This window comes from Camellia sinensis, chromosome 4 (assembly GCF_055761805.1).
Source record: "Camellia sinensis isolate YWXY chromosome 4, ASM5576180v1, whole genome shotgun sequence".
In the NCBI taxonomy this organism is placed as follows: Eukaryota; Viridiplantae; Streptophyta; class Magnoliopsida; order Ericales; family Theaceae; genus Camellia; species Camellia sinensis.
Window position 1 is genome coordinate 14,548,644 of NC_138964.1, and position 16,880 is coordinate 14,565,523.

The following is a 16,880-nucleotide window of genomic DNA, read 5'->3' on the forward strand; positions in this document are numbered from 1 at the left end:
AATTAATTTTTTTCATGAATAATACATGAAGGGCCTTCAAAACGACTTGTTCGAATTATCAAAACGAGACACGTAGTGGGCTCTATACGTCCCTTAAGAGAAGCCCAACCCTTAATAAAAAAACTAAATAAGTTAACTTATAATTGTTATCAAACATGCCTTCGTGGATTTGGGTTATGTATCTTGTTACATATGGATTTAAAGAGAGAAAGACGCACTTTTGTGTTATGGCTTAATCAGTTCATTTTGTAGGTCTATACCTAGATCATTCAAAAGAAAAAAAAAGTCAAATTTGATTTGATAAATGCAGATATATTTTTTTCTTCATATTTTTCTTCCAAAAAAAAAAAAAAAATGCAAGGTAAAAATGATTTTAAAAATAGATCGTTAATCTAAGATGCTCATACAAATGTGTACTGGAGATAAATTGTGTTTTTTCGTAGGTTTGTACCTAGATCATTTAAAAAAAAAAAAAATCAAATTTGATTCGATAAATGTAGATATATTTTTTTCTTGATATTTTTCTTCCAAAAAAAGAAAAAATGCAAGGTAAAAATAATTTTAAAAATAAATCATTCATTTTTGGAACGACAAGCATAATGAAATAATATATATAGTTCAATCTAATTTTTTTAATTAAAAGATTTACACATAAAAATTTACAATATGAACGAAGTGGGCTCATGGTCCCCAGTCCAGTTGTGATCCATAGACAAACTATCTTCTTGTATAAAAGTTCTAAATTTTTGAAAAATATTTGAAACCAAACAAAAAAGGAAAAAAAAAAATTTGATGAATGCTTTTAATTTTTATTTTTAACTAAATTAGTTTTGAAAAAATTGACCAATACTCCATGTGATGGAATGTTTTGTAGCAGAGGTCTAAGCTTTGATCTTTATTGGTGATAAACATACACATGTAGGTGTATGATTTGGGTCCGGCCCAGCCCGGCTTGCTTTCAGATCTCATGGGCTTTCGCCATTTTTTGGGTCGGGCTGGCCCACGAGCTAAAAAGTTTGGCCCAGATCCAGGCTCACTCAAATTAGGGTCGGCGGGTCTAGGCTCCAATCATTAAATTAAATAAATAACATTTATTTAATGAATAATTTTTATTTTCAAATGAATTAAAATATTACAAAAATTTATATCATTAAATAAAATAGATATAGATTATTGATGATGGTAGAGAAATTGCATCGTTATAGGTCTAGTACATCTCAATTGGGTTGGCACGTGCCTACCAACCATTTGCAGGTGCACCTACTAGCCTACCAACCATTTACATTATATTCCACCTCAATAATCTAATAGATATATTATGAAATGAAATAGTGAAAAAAAAAAATATTGATCAATCAGCGGAAGAGGCAGACAATTCACTCGCGTTGCCTGAGGATATATCATTCAAATCGCTTTAAATTATCTTATTTTCACTATAATTTTGTTTTCTTATAAGCGCATCACTACTACAAAAATAGTTAAAGATCACACTTTGACAAAAAAAATATCTCACTTTTATTGGAAGTGTGATAAAAAAAATTAGATTGATATTTTAATCATACTTAATTTGATTGAGTGTGATAATATTCATTTTTTATGTCACTTTTCAATTAAGTGTGATTATATATATATATTTTTTAACCACACATTTTAATTAAAGTGTGATTATATATACACTACTACTTTTTAATCATATTTTTTAAATAAGTGTGATTAGATATATATTTTTTAATCACACATTCTAATTAAAGTGTGATTATTTATATATTTTTTAATCACACATTCTAATTAAAGTATGATTATATATATACTATTACTTTTTAATCACACTTTTTAAATAAGTGTGATTATATATATATATATATTTTAATCACACATTCTAATTAAAATGTGATTATTTATATATTTTTTAATCACGCATTCTAATTAAAGTGTAATTATATATACATCACTACTTTTTAATCATACTTTTTAAATAAGTGTAATTATATATATATATTTAATCACACTCCACTACAAGAAAAAACATCTTTGGCGACAAAGAAAACACATTTGGTCGCTAAAAGTATAGGTTTTGGCGACTAAAAAAGTATTAGTAGCCAAAAGTAAAGATTTTTGGCGACTAAAAAAATTTAGTAGCCAAAAGTATAGGTTTTGGCGACTAAAAATCTGTTTGGATGCTCATATATGGCTTTTACCGACTAAAAAAATTTTAGTAGCCAAAAGTAAGGCTTTTTGACGATTAAAAAAAAATTAGTAGCCAAAAGTGAGGTATTGGGTGACTAAAAAGATGTTTGGTTGCCAAAAGTGAAGCTTTTACAGACTAAAAAAATTTTTGCAGCCAAAAGAGAGATTTTTTGGCGACTAAAAAAAATTTAGTGGCCAAAACTGAGGCATTGGGCGACTAAAAAGATGTTTAGTAGCCAAAAGTGAGGCTTTTGGCGACTAAAAAGAAGTTTAGTCGCCAAAAGTGGTAATTTTAGCCCGGGAATTAAATTTTTTAACGACTAAAAAATAATTAGTAGCCAAAAGTATAGAATTGGTGACTAAAATTATGTTTAGTCGCCAAAGGTGGTCTCTTTTTTTTTCTAGTAAATAATTTATTTTTACATAAATTATGTTCAATAAAAAATAATTATCTTTATATATATACTTTTATATTAATGCGGGTCTATGTACTATATAAATAATATATATTGCATATGTAATCATATGGTGTTGTAGAGGTGTAGTGGAAAGAGTGTGTTGTATAAGGTTTATGGTGTGAGAGGGTTGATGGTTTGAATCTCCACAAGAGCAAATGAGAAGCTAGTGAGTGTAATTTTTTTTTTTCCCACAAATGAGCTTTTGGCGACTAAAAGGTTTGATCTAAATATTTTTAATCACACTTAAAAGATGTGATCTAAATATTTTTAATCACACTTAAAAGATGTGATCTAAATATTATTAATCACACTTAAAAAGTGTGATCTAAATATTTTTAATTATACTTAAAAGGTGTGATCTAAATGTTATTAATCACACTTAAAATGTGTGATTAAAAATGACCCCTTTTAATCACACTCCCAAATATCACACTTTAATAAAACTTAAAAGGTGTGATTAAATAACATACATCACACAAAAAAGTGTGATCTTTATCTGTTTTTGTAGTAGTGCATGCATATAATATCTCGATATCATCAATGCCTCATCCATTTGGGGTGAAAGCTGTTTCGAAAGCAACTATAGAAATAGGAATGGTTAGTATATCACAGGTCATCTATGAAAGCACAAGCCACATAGGTTGATTTTGTTTCCATCAATTCAAAATTTCAAAATCATAGTTATCATCCACTGCTGGACTATCTAAATAACATTGTAATTTAGAACTACTTATACTTGTATTTGAGATATTTTTCTACTTTTTATTGTTGAAAAAATACTTAATTCTACCTCGAGAATGAGGCTGGCGTAGTGTGTGTAGATGTATTTGCAGATATAGCTTCCTTATATTCTTCAAATAATTTTGTGTATGTTTTCATAATAAGGGCAAGTTGTTTTTTATCAAAAAAAATACGATCTAAAAATTTTTGTAAATAAATTTCTTTAAATTTAGGATCAATTACGATGGCTAAACCTAAAAGATGAGATAATAGATCAAAATATTTATCAAATTTTTCTTTCATTGCAATAATAATGGTTATATAATATTCATTACCAATATATTTTGTGAATTTCATTATTTCTGCTAGCATATGTAAAACAAATGGTGAAACAGGAATATATATATATATATATATAAGAAAATAATTTTGTTGCAGTATAAAAAACTTTTATAAAATCTTTATATAAGGCTACTTGATGCCAATTAAGTTTTCTGGGAGTCAGTATTTCTCCTATTGATGTTGTTGCAAAAAATAAATTTATTGTTTTTCTTTATTTACAAGCTCTCTTTAACATATTATACATTGAAGTCCACTTGTTGTCTATATCTAAAATTATTTTTTTAAATGGTATACCTTCTCGTTGACAAATTTTTCTATATTTTGAAATTCGATTGGCAGAAGACATAATAGTAATAACCTCATGTTTTATTACCAGTATATAGAAGTGCATATACATGCATAGTTTTTTTAATAATCAAGTTTAAAATATGAGCACAACAACGAATATGAAATAAATCACCATCAATAAGTAGTTGTATGTTGGAAAAATATATAAAACTCTAGTTGATTAACAAACTGAAATAGATACAAGAAGATAAAAGCAGAATAAAAATAGAGAAAGAATAGAATCAAGGCACAAAAGTCAATCTGCTATCTTAAGAAACGATTTGCCCCACTTGATGCAAATGGCTATTGGCGGTCGTTGTCCAAGATACACCGGCGAGTCTTGATGGTGTGCACTCACCAAGCAAGACCTGAACTCATCTAAGGAATAGCCCAAAGAAACCAGGAAACGGTGTAGGAAAGACGAAGAAGAAGAGAGAACTTTTTCTATATTACTAAACTACTAGTATATATATAATTCCAAGCAAGACCTACTTAGGTAAGAATAAATTAAGCATTTGATCAAACAAATCCCTTGAATTATGAAATGGCTAGTTAATGCCTTAATCATAGTTAATTACAAAAGGAAATGAATCTTATAGAAAATCAATGAGAATATATATATATATATATATATATTGTATTAGCTCACACACGCGCCCAACCCAACCCAGTCGAAGTCCAATGTGCACGCTTGTGTATATATATATATATATGGGCTTCACACATATAGCCCAAAAGCTTACATAGTCTCTCCTACATTCTTGCCCCTTACCCAATAACAAAGGTCTACATATAAAATGTGTAAAAAAACTAATAAGAAATCAATGTGGGACAAGGAACAAGAGGAAAATTTTGAAGTACTTCCAGCATTGTAATGTTGATTTCAAATGGCTACACTCTAATTGTAATATGTTACATTATCTAAACTAATGGTAAATATTTTATTTTGTAAAGCCCACTCATATAATACATTTCTTATTTCTACCCAAAGTGAATGACCAATGTATGGAAGTTCAACTAATCTAAGTGAAATGATTCTTTTATTTAATTTCTAATCATTATCAATAAAATGTGCAGTAATACATTGATATTCTAAACTATTATTTGACCACATATTAGATGTTAAACAAACTCTTCTATTCAAATTTTTAAAAATGTCAAATAATTCACTTTTAATACCCTTAAATTTCTTTAAAATCCTATTTCTAATAGTGTTTCTTGAAACATCTTGATATTGCGATGCAAAACCTCAATGAATATTCATTTCTAAAAAATCAGGACATTCACTAGTAGTAAAATGTTGGTCTTTTTAATAATACAATCAACTACAGAACTTTGTGCACGCATAAGATCATATGAAAATGTTTACAAATTACCAGTTAATGAACCTTCCCAATTGCATTTGAGTTCTAATATCAAGTTATTGATTTTGTAAATGTCTTTGAGCATGCCTTTTTAGATGGCTAGTACCTCCGCTAATGCAACACTAAGTAAATGTCCATAGTATTTATATTTTACTTTAAATACAGATGTATAATCAAGATTAGTTACAGATACTCTTTCAAAATGCTCCTAAACAGTACTAAACATAGGGACTGTTTGTTACAACTTTGGGAGGTGATTATAGCTTATTTTGATTTGGAAGTTTGTGCCAAACCATTTAATGCAGTTTCTGCTTATAGCTTATTAGGTAGAAATAGCTTAAATAAGCTGAAAAAAAAGCTGATTATTTGAAAGTTGGGGAAGGGGCGCTTTTAGCTTCTCCTTCTACTGTACCTAATATCCCTCTTTTAACAGTAGCATCATCATCTAGGGGTATGGCCCTGTTTGGTGAAGCTTTTTTAAGTTAAAAGCTTATATATATTAATATATAGTAATTCAAATTAACAATATATATTAATTTCAACATAAACATATATCAACTTTTAACTTAAACATTAGAAAAATTAGGATCCATAGTAATTTAAGTAAAATAATATATTAATTAACAATTAATTAAAATAATGAGTAAATAATAACAAGTAATATATGTTACAAAATAATTAACGTAAAAAAATGAATAACTAATAAATATTAATTCAAATAATTAATGTTACTGATCGGTGAATGCAATACAAAAATTAACTTCTCCTAATAAAAGCTTCTTCTTGCACAATTGCAATTGCCACTTAAGGATGAGATTTCAAGATTAATTGAGAGAGTTGAGAGTTGAGAGAGAACGAAAGTTTGAGAGAGATATTTGTTTGTGAGAAATAAAATGGGAGATAAGTCTTATTTATAAGAGTTGGGAGGAGGGACGGGTTAATTTATAATAAATAAAAAAAAATTAGCCGTTGTGAAATTAATGGTCAAATGACGGTTGTAATTTTTCTTTTAATTTCTTATCATTGCACAGTGAAAGGCTGCAGAGCCGTTGGGGCAGGTTGGCTGAGCTAGAGGAGGAAATTTTTTTTGGTCTGGGCCATGCTCTAGAACACACGACCTAAGCCCAGGCCCAGGCCTAGGCCTAGGGTCTTGGGAGGGCTCGGGTCCAGGTCTAGCCGGGTCCACCCAGGCCGCAGACAGGCTTCAAGTGGGCTACGGGCTTGTGGGCCAAAATTACACCCCTACACACATGACACTTTTTGGTTGGTAAGTCTAAATATGTACAGTTAAGAATAATTCTTGACACATTTGCACTTTATGTATATTTTGTGCTAACAACTTTAAAACATTATAAATTTAATATATAAACCCATTTTTAATTAAATTGATATTTTTAGATTCGTCCTCTTAGGACCTTTAAAACTTGATAAATATTAAATATTAAATATAAAATTTGAAAGAAAAAAATTAAAACATATTTATCCCATTTTAACACTAAATTAAAGCAAGACAAGGCGAAAGCAACCATGCCAATGCAACTATATATTTGGTATCATACAAACTATGGTTCTACACAATAGAACATAAACTTGCCACACCATGTAGATTGAATCACAGGATTATTTTATCTTATGTTTCATAATTTATGTTGGAAAATTCAAATTCAAATTCAAACCCAAAACAGGGCCTGTTTGGTAACGTTTACGTTTTCAGTTTATATTTACAAAAATTTTATAAACTGGTTTTTGTTTATTTTTAGAAAAACATAAATTACAAACGCGTTTGGTAATTGACAAAATATTTAAAAAAATAAAAAAGAGTGAGAAATGGCAAGTGGTGGCATGTGGTGGCGGAAGACGGTGGTGGAAAGTGGTGACGGCGAGTGGTGGGTAGCGGGTGGTGGTGGTGGGTAGGTGGGTGACGATGGCGGGTGGTGGGTTGTAGCAAGTGGGTGGCGGTGGCAGGTGGGTGGCGGATGGCGAGTGGTGGTGGGTGGTGGCGGATGGGTGGTGGTGGCGGGTGGTGGTGGGTGGATGGGTGGGTGGGTGACGGTGACGGTGGCGGGTGGTGGTGGCAAGTGGGTGGCGGATGGCGGGTGGTGGTGGGTGGTGGCGGGTGGTGATGGTTGGTGGGTGGGTGACCGTGGCGAGTGATAGGTGGTAGAGAGTGGGTAGTGGTGGTAGTGGTGGCGGGTGGTGGTGGCAGTTGGGTGGCGGATGGCGAGTGGTGGTGGTGGTGGTGGTGGGTGGGTGGGTGACGGTGGCGGGTGGGTGGTGGTGGTGGTGGGTGGTGGTGGCGGGTGGCAGGTGGGTGGTAGATGGTGGTGGTGGGTGGTGGGTGGTGAGTGGTGGTGGCGGGTGGTGGTGGCGGGCGGTAGATGGTAGTGGCGGGTGGTGGGTGGTGGCGGGTGGATGACAGGTGGGTGGTGGTGGTAGTGGTGGCGGCGAGGGGTGGGTAGTGGTGGCGAGTGAGTGGCAGGTGGGTGGTGGCTGGTGAGTGGTAGGTGGGTGGTGGTGGTGGGTAGCGGTGGCAGGTGGTGGTGGCGGAAGACGGTGGTGGAAAATGGTGGCGGGTGGTGGCTAGTGTTAGGTGGTAAAAAAAAAAAACTGAAACTCAAAACGGAAATACATTTTTTGGCCAAATTTATAAACTGAGACCACTGATTTATAAATCAAAAATTTACCAAACAAGTTTTTATTTAAGTTTTTAAAATTTTTGTAAATATAAACAGAAAATTGAAAACGTAAGTGTTACCAAACGACCTTTTTTTTTTTTTAACAAAATAATGCATAGATCTCAAAAAAATAGATAGAATAAAAAAAAAATCATGCAAAATAGACCACCAAATGCAAAGTTATGACCTATTGAAAGTACCATATATACATATATATATATATATATATAAGTCCCTAATTTTTAATTTGTAATATGTGTCCCAATTTTACTTTTAAAAAAAATAAATTAAAAAGTGCACATATATTGATATCTTCACATACCCTGCATCTCTCTCTCTATCTCTCTCTCTCTCTTATATATATATATATATATACACATTAGTGGCGCATGTGTCTTGGTTCACATGATTAGGTGTACCCATGATAAAAAAAGAAAACAAAAAATGAATTGCTAAATTGTCGTACATCAATTACTTGCTAATTGTGTGGATAGTATGTGTTTATGTAAGAATATAGTAAGACACCAACGTGGGAATTAGGATCCTCTCCTTGCTCTCTCTCCTTATCTCCCTACTTGCAATGGTGGAGATGCACTCTAAAATGATCCAACAGTTTAGATCTGACTTGTTTAATATCTTTATTTTTTAAAATAGTTGGATCTGGACTGTTGAATTATCTTAAAATGCCTTTCCACCATTGTAAGTATAGAGATAAGGAGAGAGAGTAAGGAGAGAATCTGGACTCCCAGTGAAGGGCATGATAGTGGCACAACTGCGGAATCATGGGAGATCCAAAGAACGTCGTGGATGATAAAATAGCATATATCACTATAAATAAATAAATAAAAACTTCTAAAACTGCAATGCACACATTAAAGAAAGCATTACAATGCTTGCTAAGATACATGCTCAAAAGATGAACGAAGAATCGTAGATAAAAGCATTCTAGATGCAAAAACCATATTAGCCCTTTTAAGTCCTCCAACTCCAAGCCACAAAGACATGCCATTCTACACAGATATTCTGGGTGATTCCATACTAGTAGAAGGATTTGATAATATTGTACAAGAATCAGCACCATTAGTACGAATAGGGATGGTTGCCACCCTCCAAGAACTACTATTCCATATCTGTTAGCGTCTTCTATGGTAATGCAAAACCGTTCCATAATAGCCAAAAGCACACCAATTACTATCCCTACGGAGATCCCAATGATCAGCCGAGATGATTCTCCTTTCATCTTCTTGTTTATGCTTCACTGTGTGCTGTTCAAGCATCAAGTCCATCTACAAACATGAAAATGATTAAAATCTTTAATCAAAACTGAACAAATAGTGTAGGAGCTCGAAATGGGTTTGTTCCACATCAGTCCGAGAGACATTCACAACCCACTTAATAAGTTGACTAACTCTTCCTAACTAGCATAAGGCCTTTTCTAAATAAGAACAAAACCGTGAGGCTTCGGCCAAAGTGAACAATATTGTGCTAGTGGGGTTGGCTTAATAGCTTCGTTTGGCGTTGTTTGTAAGAACTCCCTCCGATGTGAGTCCCTTGGCGTTCAGAGCCAGTGAGAGCCAGTTCGATGTGAGTCCCTTCACTGTGTGATATTCAATAGTCTAATTGAATGACAACTGAAATGGTTTTGTTTGGTTTGTCTAGTTTTTAATTTTTTGGAATGCCTTTCTGAAAAGAAAAAAAAAATGTGCTAGGAGAAACCTACACAATGATAAAGAAGAGTGATAAAGGGTAAAATTGGCATTGTAAATAATTTAATTGTTGACTTAGGCGAAATCTGTCAAGTTGTTTAACGGTTGAATAGGGGAATGAGTAATTTGTAATGCAAATACAAACTTCAGGGAAGGAAGTGTGATTTCTAAAACTTCAAAGAATAATTTGTATTAAATATAAATATCAAGGGGTGTGAGTGTAATTTATCCTAAAAAATAGTGTAGTGTACATTACATCAATAGTGAAGACAAATTCCCCATGAGAGTTGCTTCAAAACTGAGAGCAACCACACCCAATCATGATGTTCCTGGTCCCATCTTACTGAATAATCCTAATAAAAAAAAATTAAGGTAAATTCTCAATAGGTCTTTGTTGGCTACATATTTTGGGCTAGCCAGTGACAATTCGATGCGTGGCAAAGTAAGGGTAATATGGGGAGACCAGTCAGGTCTTCGATCCTGATCATACACGTGGCAGTTAATATTGGTTGTTATAAGATCTGAGTAGCAGCGGATCAACAAAGAGATGTACGGTGACGTGGCTTCAACGGTTGCTCACATTCAAATTCGAATATAGGAGGGAAGCCTAACTGCAAGTGAAGGCGTAGTGGAACTACTTATAAGGTAGCATGATCAGCGATCACGGAGGAGCAGTTCGACGGTTTGAAATACAATTCGATGGTTATCTTCGGAGAGTATAAATAGCAGGAAGGACTTTAGAGAAGGGGACGGAAAGAAATCTAAAGAAAACCAGCCTTACTTTACATATTCCAGTTTTATTTCCCGTTCTTTACATTTCTGTACTTTAAGTTCCTGCGCTGCACTTCATTTGTAGGAGTAGTTTTCGAGTATATTGCCGCTGTAAATCTCTACGGAGCTAAGATCATTGTAAGTTTTTCATACTAATGAAATGCTTCAGTTTATTTAACTGTTCTTATGCTCAAGTTCTCTGAAGTTAAGTTACCAGTAAGCCACCAGTAAAAGTCCTCTTTATTGAGGCTAAAAGAACCATAACACAATCGTTTGAATAATTGTTTGGCAATTACAATTCTGTAAGGACTGATTGATCCTTGCTGGCATGCTCATAATTACAAAATAACCTTCGAAAGCCAAAAAGCCAACATATATTTTTGGCACGCCCAGTGGGACCCTTTAAAAAATGGCTAGACGTAGGAGACAAAGAGAAAATGAACAATTGGAAGAAGGTGTGGAAGGAGAGGTGGAGATATCCAATCCAGAGGATAATGTGATAACACATCCTGTGGAGACTTCTATCTTTTCAGAACCCATGGTCGAACAGACCAATACTTCAGAGCAAATACCATTTGTTCGTAATAGTGGACGAGACCAAGGAATTGGACCATCCAGTGTCCCATCTACTCAGCCAGTCAATGCGTGGGGCGGCTTAGTAGATTCTATGGGACAACAATTAATAAACACAATGGAAAGGTGGGCAGTATCCTTTTTGGATCGAATGAATAACCACCAACCAACAAATGTAAGACACATGGAGGAAGTAAATGTCCCTCGGCAAAGATTGGCTAGAGATAAACAGCCTATGCAAGCTAATGGACATTCTAATGGTCAAACCAGTAATCAGATTCATGAAAGATTACCACCTCAGTCTTGGTACGAACCCATTTCGAGGCCTGTAGCAGGCCAGAATGCCTCAATGTTTAACAGTGAAGTCATGCAAATTGGTGGATCTGGCTGTAGACACCCCATTTTTGACCGACCTTAAGACTCAGACGTCACCAATTGAGCGCTTGGTGATGTTTCATATCGCGCTCGTTCAGAAGTCTCAAAGTCGCGGCCGTGAGCCCTGCCTCCGGATTTCCGAACCCTCTTCTGTGCCTTGCCTCGGTTTGCGAACCAGACTCGGTTTTCTCTGTTTCTTTTCCTGAGGGGAGGGAGAGGTCCCGTAGACCATCTCTCAGTGGCCGTGGGCTACATTTTGTGGCTGTAGACCATTTTGCCCATTTTAGAGCCCGGTTCCCGGTTTTCGGAGTCGTCAGGCCGTGTGCCTCGGTTCGGGACCGCTTAACCATCTTCTATTGCCCCAGTTTTTGGCATACTTCTTGTTTACTCCCTTTTGAGGGACACTGAGGTCTGAGAGACCCACTTCATGGTCGAATACCACTTTCGGTGCTTAACAGGCAGTTTCCGGGGCCCTAAACTGCGTGTTTTGGCCCCCGAGCATTCGTTTTGCATCGGTTTTCGTTCATTTTTGGCAGGTACCTCTGTTTTATCACCAGGAAGGTCACTGGAGGGTGGGAGGCCAGCAATTATCATGGCAACCAGTTATATTCCATTTTCGCCCTCCGACACCCGTTTTTCTCACTTCCGAGCCAATGTTGAACACCTTGGGGCCACTTTCTTCAACCCCAAACCACATATTTGTGTTGTACACACATGGAAGGATCCTAATATCATATGGCCGGCCAGAAATTCCATTTGACCCTTTTGAACCCCTCTTAAAATTGGCCTATTCTCTCTCCTGTTTTACAATTTCCAAATTCGAATCATAGGGTTGTGATGAGGGGACCTGGGAGGACACCTTTATGTGGTGGCCGGCCACTAAATCTACTTGACCTTTTTGACCCCTAGCCGGCCGGCTAGGGGGGGTGGCCGGCCGGCCACCTGCAACACCAAAAGGTGGCCGGCCATGATCCTCACAAAATGCACTTTACAGCTATATAGTTGTTTCCCCCAGAAAATATCTTCATCCGGGGGACACGTTTTGGGGAAAGGACTTGGTCCTTTTCCCCCACCCTTTCCCTCCATACTCCCCCTCTCCTTGGTCCTTATAACCAGCTGCCAACATTTTTTTAGGGGTTAGAAAAAATTGCTTCAAGCATAGGCATCCAAATCTCCTTCTATCTCTCTCATTTTCTCAAAAACTCCTAAGTTCTACCCCATTCCTTCATCACCACCAAGCACCACCACCACCACTCCATTTTCAGCAACTTGGGAAGCTTTCCAGCAGCTAAGAGGCACCACTTCTCAAAGCCAAGAAGCAACAAAAGACTTGTCTTCAAGGGTGAGTACCATTTCCCCCTTTTTTGAGCTTATTTTTGCAACATTTCTTAGCCATATATGCTTTTTGCTTTGAGCTCCGGCCATAACTGAAAGTGGCCTTCTTTTGAGCTCTTTTTCACTTTTTCTTAAGGGCTCAACCCTGTTTGAGCCCCCCATCTTGCACTTGCTTCAATATCTTCCTTGAATGCTATTTTCTTGCATGCTTTGGAATCCCATTATGCTTCCATTTTTGGGCGTTTTACAGAACTAAAAATAGTCTTATTTTGAGCCCCTCTTCAACATTGAAGAAGGGCTCATCAGTGTTTGGGACCTCCATGTGCCACTTCATGTTATATCCCCTCTTTGGTCCCCATTTTTGCATGCTTTGGCAGCCCATTATGCTTCCATTTTTGGTCATTTTACAGAACTTAAAATAGTCTTATTTTGGCCCATTCTTCATGTTTCATTAAGGGCCTTTGGCTGTTTGATGGATATTTAGTATACTTTGTGCTTTGGCCATCTTTTGGCCCATTTTGTTGCATAAGAGCTTAGCCATATCTATGTTTGTTTTGGGGGTTTTTATAGTTCTGTAAATGTGCATATTTTGGGCCCCTCTTCAATGTTGTTGAAGGGCCCTAACCTGTTTGGAGTCATCAGCTGTGAGTTGCTTCATAATCTCATATTTAGGGCCATTTTTGCATACTAGATTTGCCCTATTTATGTTTGCTGTTTGGCCATGCTTTGAACTGGAAAAATGCTTATTTTGGGGCTGCCTTGCTACTGTCTATTCATTGCATGTCCATATTGTGCATGTTTGGTATAGCTATAGGCCATTTCGGGTGCCAAAATTCGTGTTTCGAGACTATTCCATGCATCTGGCGCACTTTCGCCTCATTTCGGGGCTGTTTTCCCCCACATTTCAGTGCTGAAACTCCATTAGCATGTTCGCATATCACTTTTCATGTCATTTGCATTGCGTATGCCATTGTCTCGGTTTGCGTGCCCGTGTGCACGCATTTCGAGGCACTTCATTTTCATCCATCGGCCTCTTATGTGAGTGTGGCTGAGGCTCTCTCATGTTAGTATAAGTCCATGTTGCATTCTATATGCCATTTTAGCCATATTGCATTGCGTATGCCATTGTCTCGGTTTGCGTGCCCGTGTGCACGCATTTCGAGGCACTTCATTTTCATCCATCGGCCTCTTATGTGAGTGTGGCTGAGGCTCTCTCATGTTAGTATAAGTCCATGTTGCATTCTATATGCCATTTTAGCCATATTGCATTGCGTATGCCATTGTCTCGGTTTGCGTGCCCGTGTGCACGCATTTCGAGGCACTTCATTTTCATCCATCGGCCTCTTATGTGAGTGTGGCTGAGGCTCTCTCATGTTAGTGTAAGCCCATATCATATTTCTCTGTCATTTGCATTGCGTATGTCATTTTCTCGATTTGCGTGCCCGTGTGCACGCATTTTGAGGCATCTCATTTTTACAGCATAGTGCATACTAGGTTGTATCTTAGATCACATTCTGTCATTTTCTCGGTTTGCGTGCCCGTGTGCACGCATTTCGAGGCATCTCATTTTCATAGCATTGTGTATGTTAGGATTGTATCTTAGTCGCATTTCATGCATGTCATGCATATTGCATCGTGTTCGGGATAGGAGTTAGCCCGGGCACGGAAAACGAGGTGCATTTCGTACTCCGAGTGACGGAATGTATCTCAATTCCCCAGTCACCGACACTCCGGATCATCCATGATGGAGTTAGGTCTCGTTATGTTTTCATGTGCATTCATCCCATATTAAATTGTGCAATTCGACTCCTCGGCCATCATGACTCGATATGCGTGATTGGTGGCACGAGGATCGAGGCATGCATATATCTGTGAAAATACATTGCTATGCCCCTTTCCTGCTCTCTGTTGCAGCAAAATGAAGAATCAGCAACTTTTCAGAGTTTGGCACGCTTTCCAAGAATAACTGCTAAACAGAGGCTAATTGGGGCATCCCGGTGGATTTCCGCGCAAGGCAGCCCAGACATGCATCATTCATCAGAAGCAAGGCAGTCCCTGGCTTGCATGCCAGTTTTACAGTTTTCTTAGTTAATTTGTTAATTAATTAGGAATTTGTATATTATTCGGACTGTAATATTTGGACTGTAGTATTCTTTTATTCGGGACTGTATATTTATTCGGACCCTCTACGCGAGGGCGCAACTGTAATAAGTGTGCGTGAGTGTGATGTATGTCTTCCAACCCCACGTCTTTCTTCCCTTTTATTTATCCGCTTATGATGGTTAGATTAGGGCATATTTCAATTAGCATACAGTATGACAGCATGTTTGCATCATTCATCTGTTTTGCATACACCGGGCTCGGCGCATCATACTAACTGCATTGTATTTTCAATTCCAAATTGAATACATGTTAGCTGTAGCATTCCATATGCCATGTTTAGAATAGCCGAGCCTACTATAGGTTGCATTTTTGCATGTGTTGCATTAGGCATTTCTGTATACTTAGGGTCATGCATGATTTCTAATGTGATTTCCATTTTGGCTTGGAGTACTCGGTAAGTTTTATGCTTTAGCATCCTTGCATGCGTGTGAGTGATTGCCATGATAGCATGCTTACCATGAGGCTATTTGCTTATGTGATATAACTGCCTGAATGCCTGTGGGTGAAGGTTGGGTTACTTGGATTGGAATAAATCATCAACTGTTAGTTTTAAGCCCACTAGATAGTGACAAAACCATTGTTTTCTAAGCCCACCTGCGGGTGGCAAAATCTGCATTTTAAGCCTACTTGCGAGTAGCAAACCATTTTTCAAATAAACAAACATGAAATGTTTTGTTCCAATTCAGGCGATCCAGTCTATACCTGTATGCTGTGCGCATCACATAGTAACCTAGGCTAATAACCGGAATAAAGACATACAAAGTTTTCAAAAATAGATATCATGGTTAGTAGAGGCCGATCTTTGATCGGGCGAGCGGGGGTGCTCACGAAGTGACCTTCCCCAATCGTACCCAAGTTCCCGAGCCGAGGCAACTTTGGTGATGACGGACACGTGGCCTTTGGCACTGAGTCAGGGTTTCCTAAATTTCCCATTAAAAAAACATTTAGGTGGCGACTCTGTATCTGGCAAAGCAGTCCATGTTTGGCACTTCTTTCAAAAATCAGTTTTCTCAAAACGATTTGCCGGATTTGGACTCTTTGGTTCAGACTTAGAACCGTGACAAATTTGAGAGTCCTGAGCTGTAGTGACCCCAAATGAACAGAACAGGAGCTCGTTCCTTCCGGGGCGTTCGGGGACGTCTACAGTTTCTGGCGACTCTGCTGGGGATTTAGAGAACTTGACTCAAACTCTTGATATCTGTTTTTGACTACACTTGTGTGTCTCTTTGCATTGCATTTGCATTGGTGCGCCTAGGACACCGTGTTTGCCATCTGCTATTCCTGAACGGTTTGCTGGAGGCTTGTCTTGTCAAGGCATGACCATAAGGCTGACCGGTTGTGGGCTCTGCCAGTATGGGAACACAAACCCCGGTTTTACCGGGACACCCTCTTTGACCATTCGACCTAGTGCATATTCGGATTCATAGTGACCATTCCAAACTAGGACAGGTTGCTTACCCGTTTATAGGTTGTTTGAAACTGCTGTGTGCGTAGTGAAACCCTAGCTCCTGACAAAATAGGACAGGGAAACCCTACCCCAACATAGGGGTGTTTTTGGCTCTTACTTATCTGTCATGTGCTTTAGAGTGCGTCTCTACAGGAATGCATGTATCAGTGTATGAGTTTGGGCATCAGGCCTGCGGGCATTACTATCAGTATTTGAGAGTCAGCTTTACCTGTGGGTATCAGACTCAGATTTTGGGGCAGAATTCAGTAGAGAGCACACTCATTCAACTATTCTCATATCTGTTCAGGTGAAATCAGGCTGAGATGCTGCCTATTCTCTCTTTTGCTAGGTAGTCTTGGAACCTTAGCTTCAGAAGGCTCCGATATCCCCCGAGGTTCATCGGACTTGTGCTGATAGACTTTGTTAGGTCAGAGATT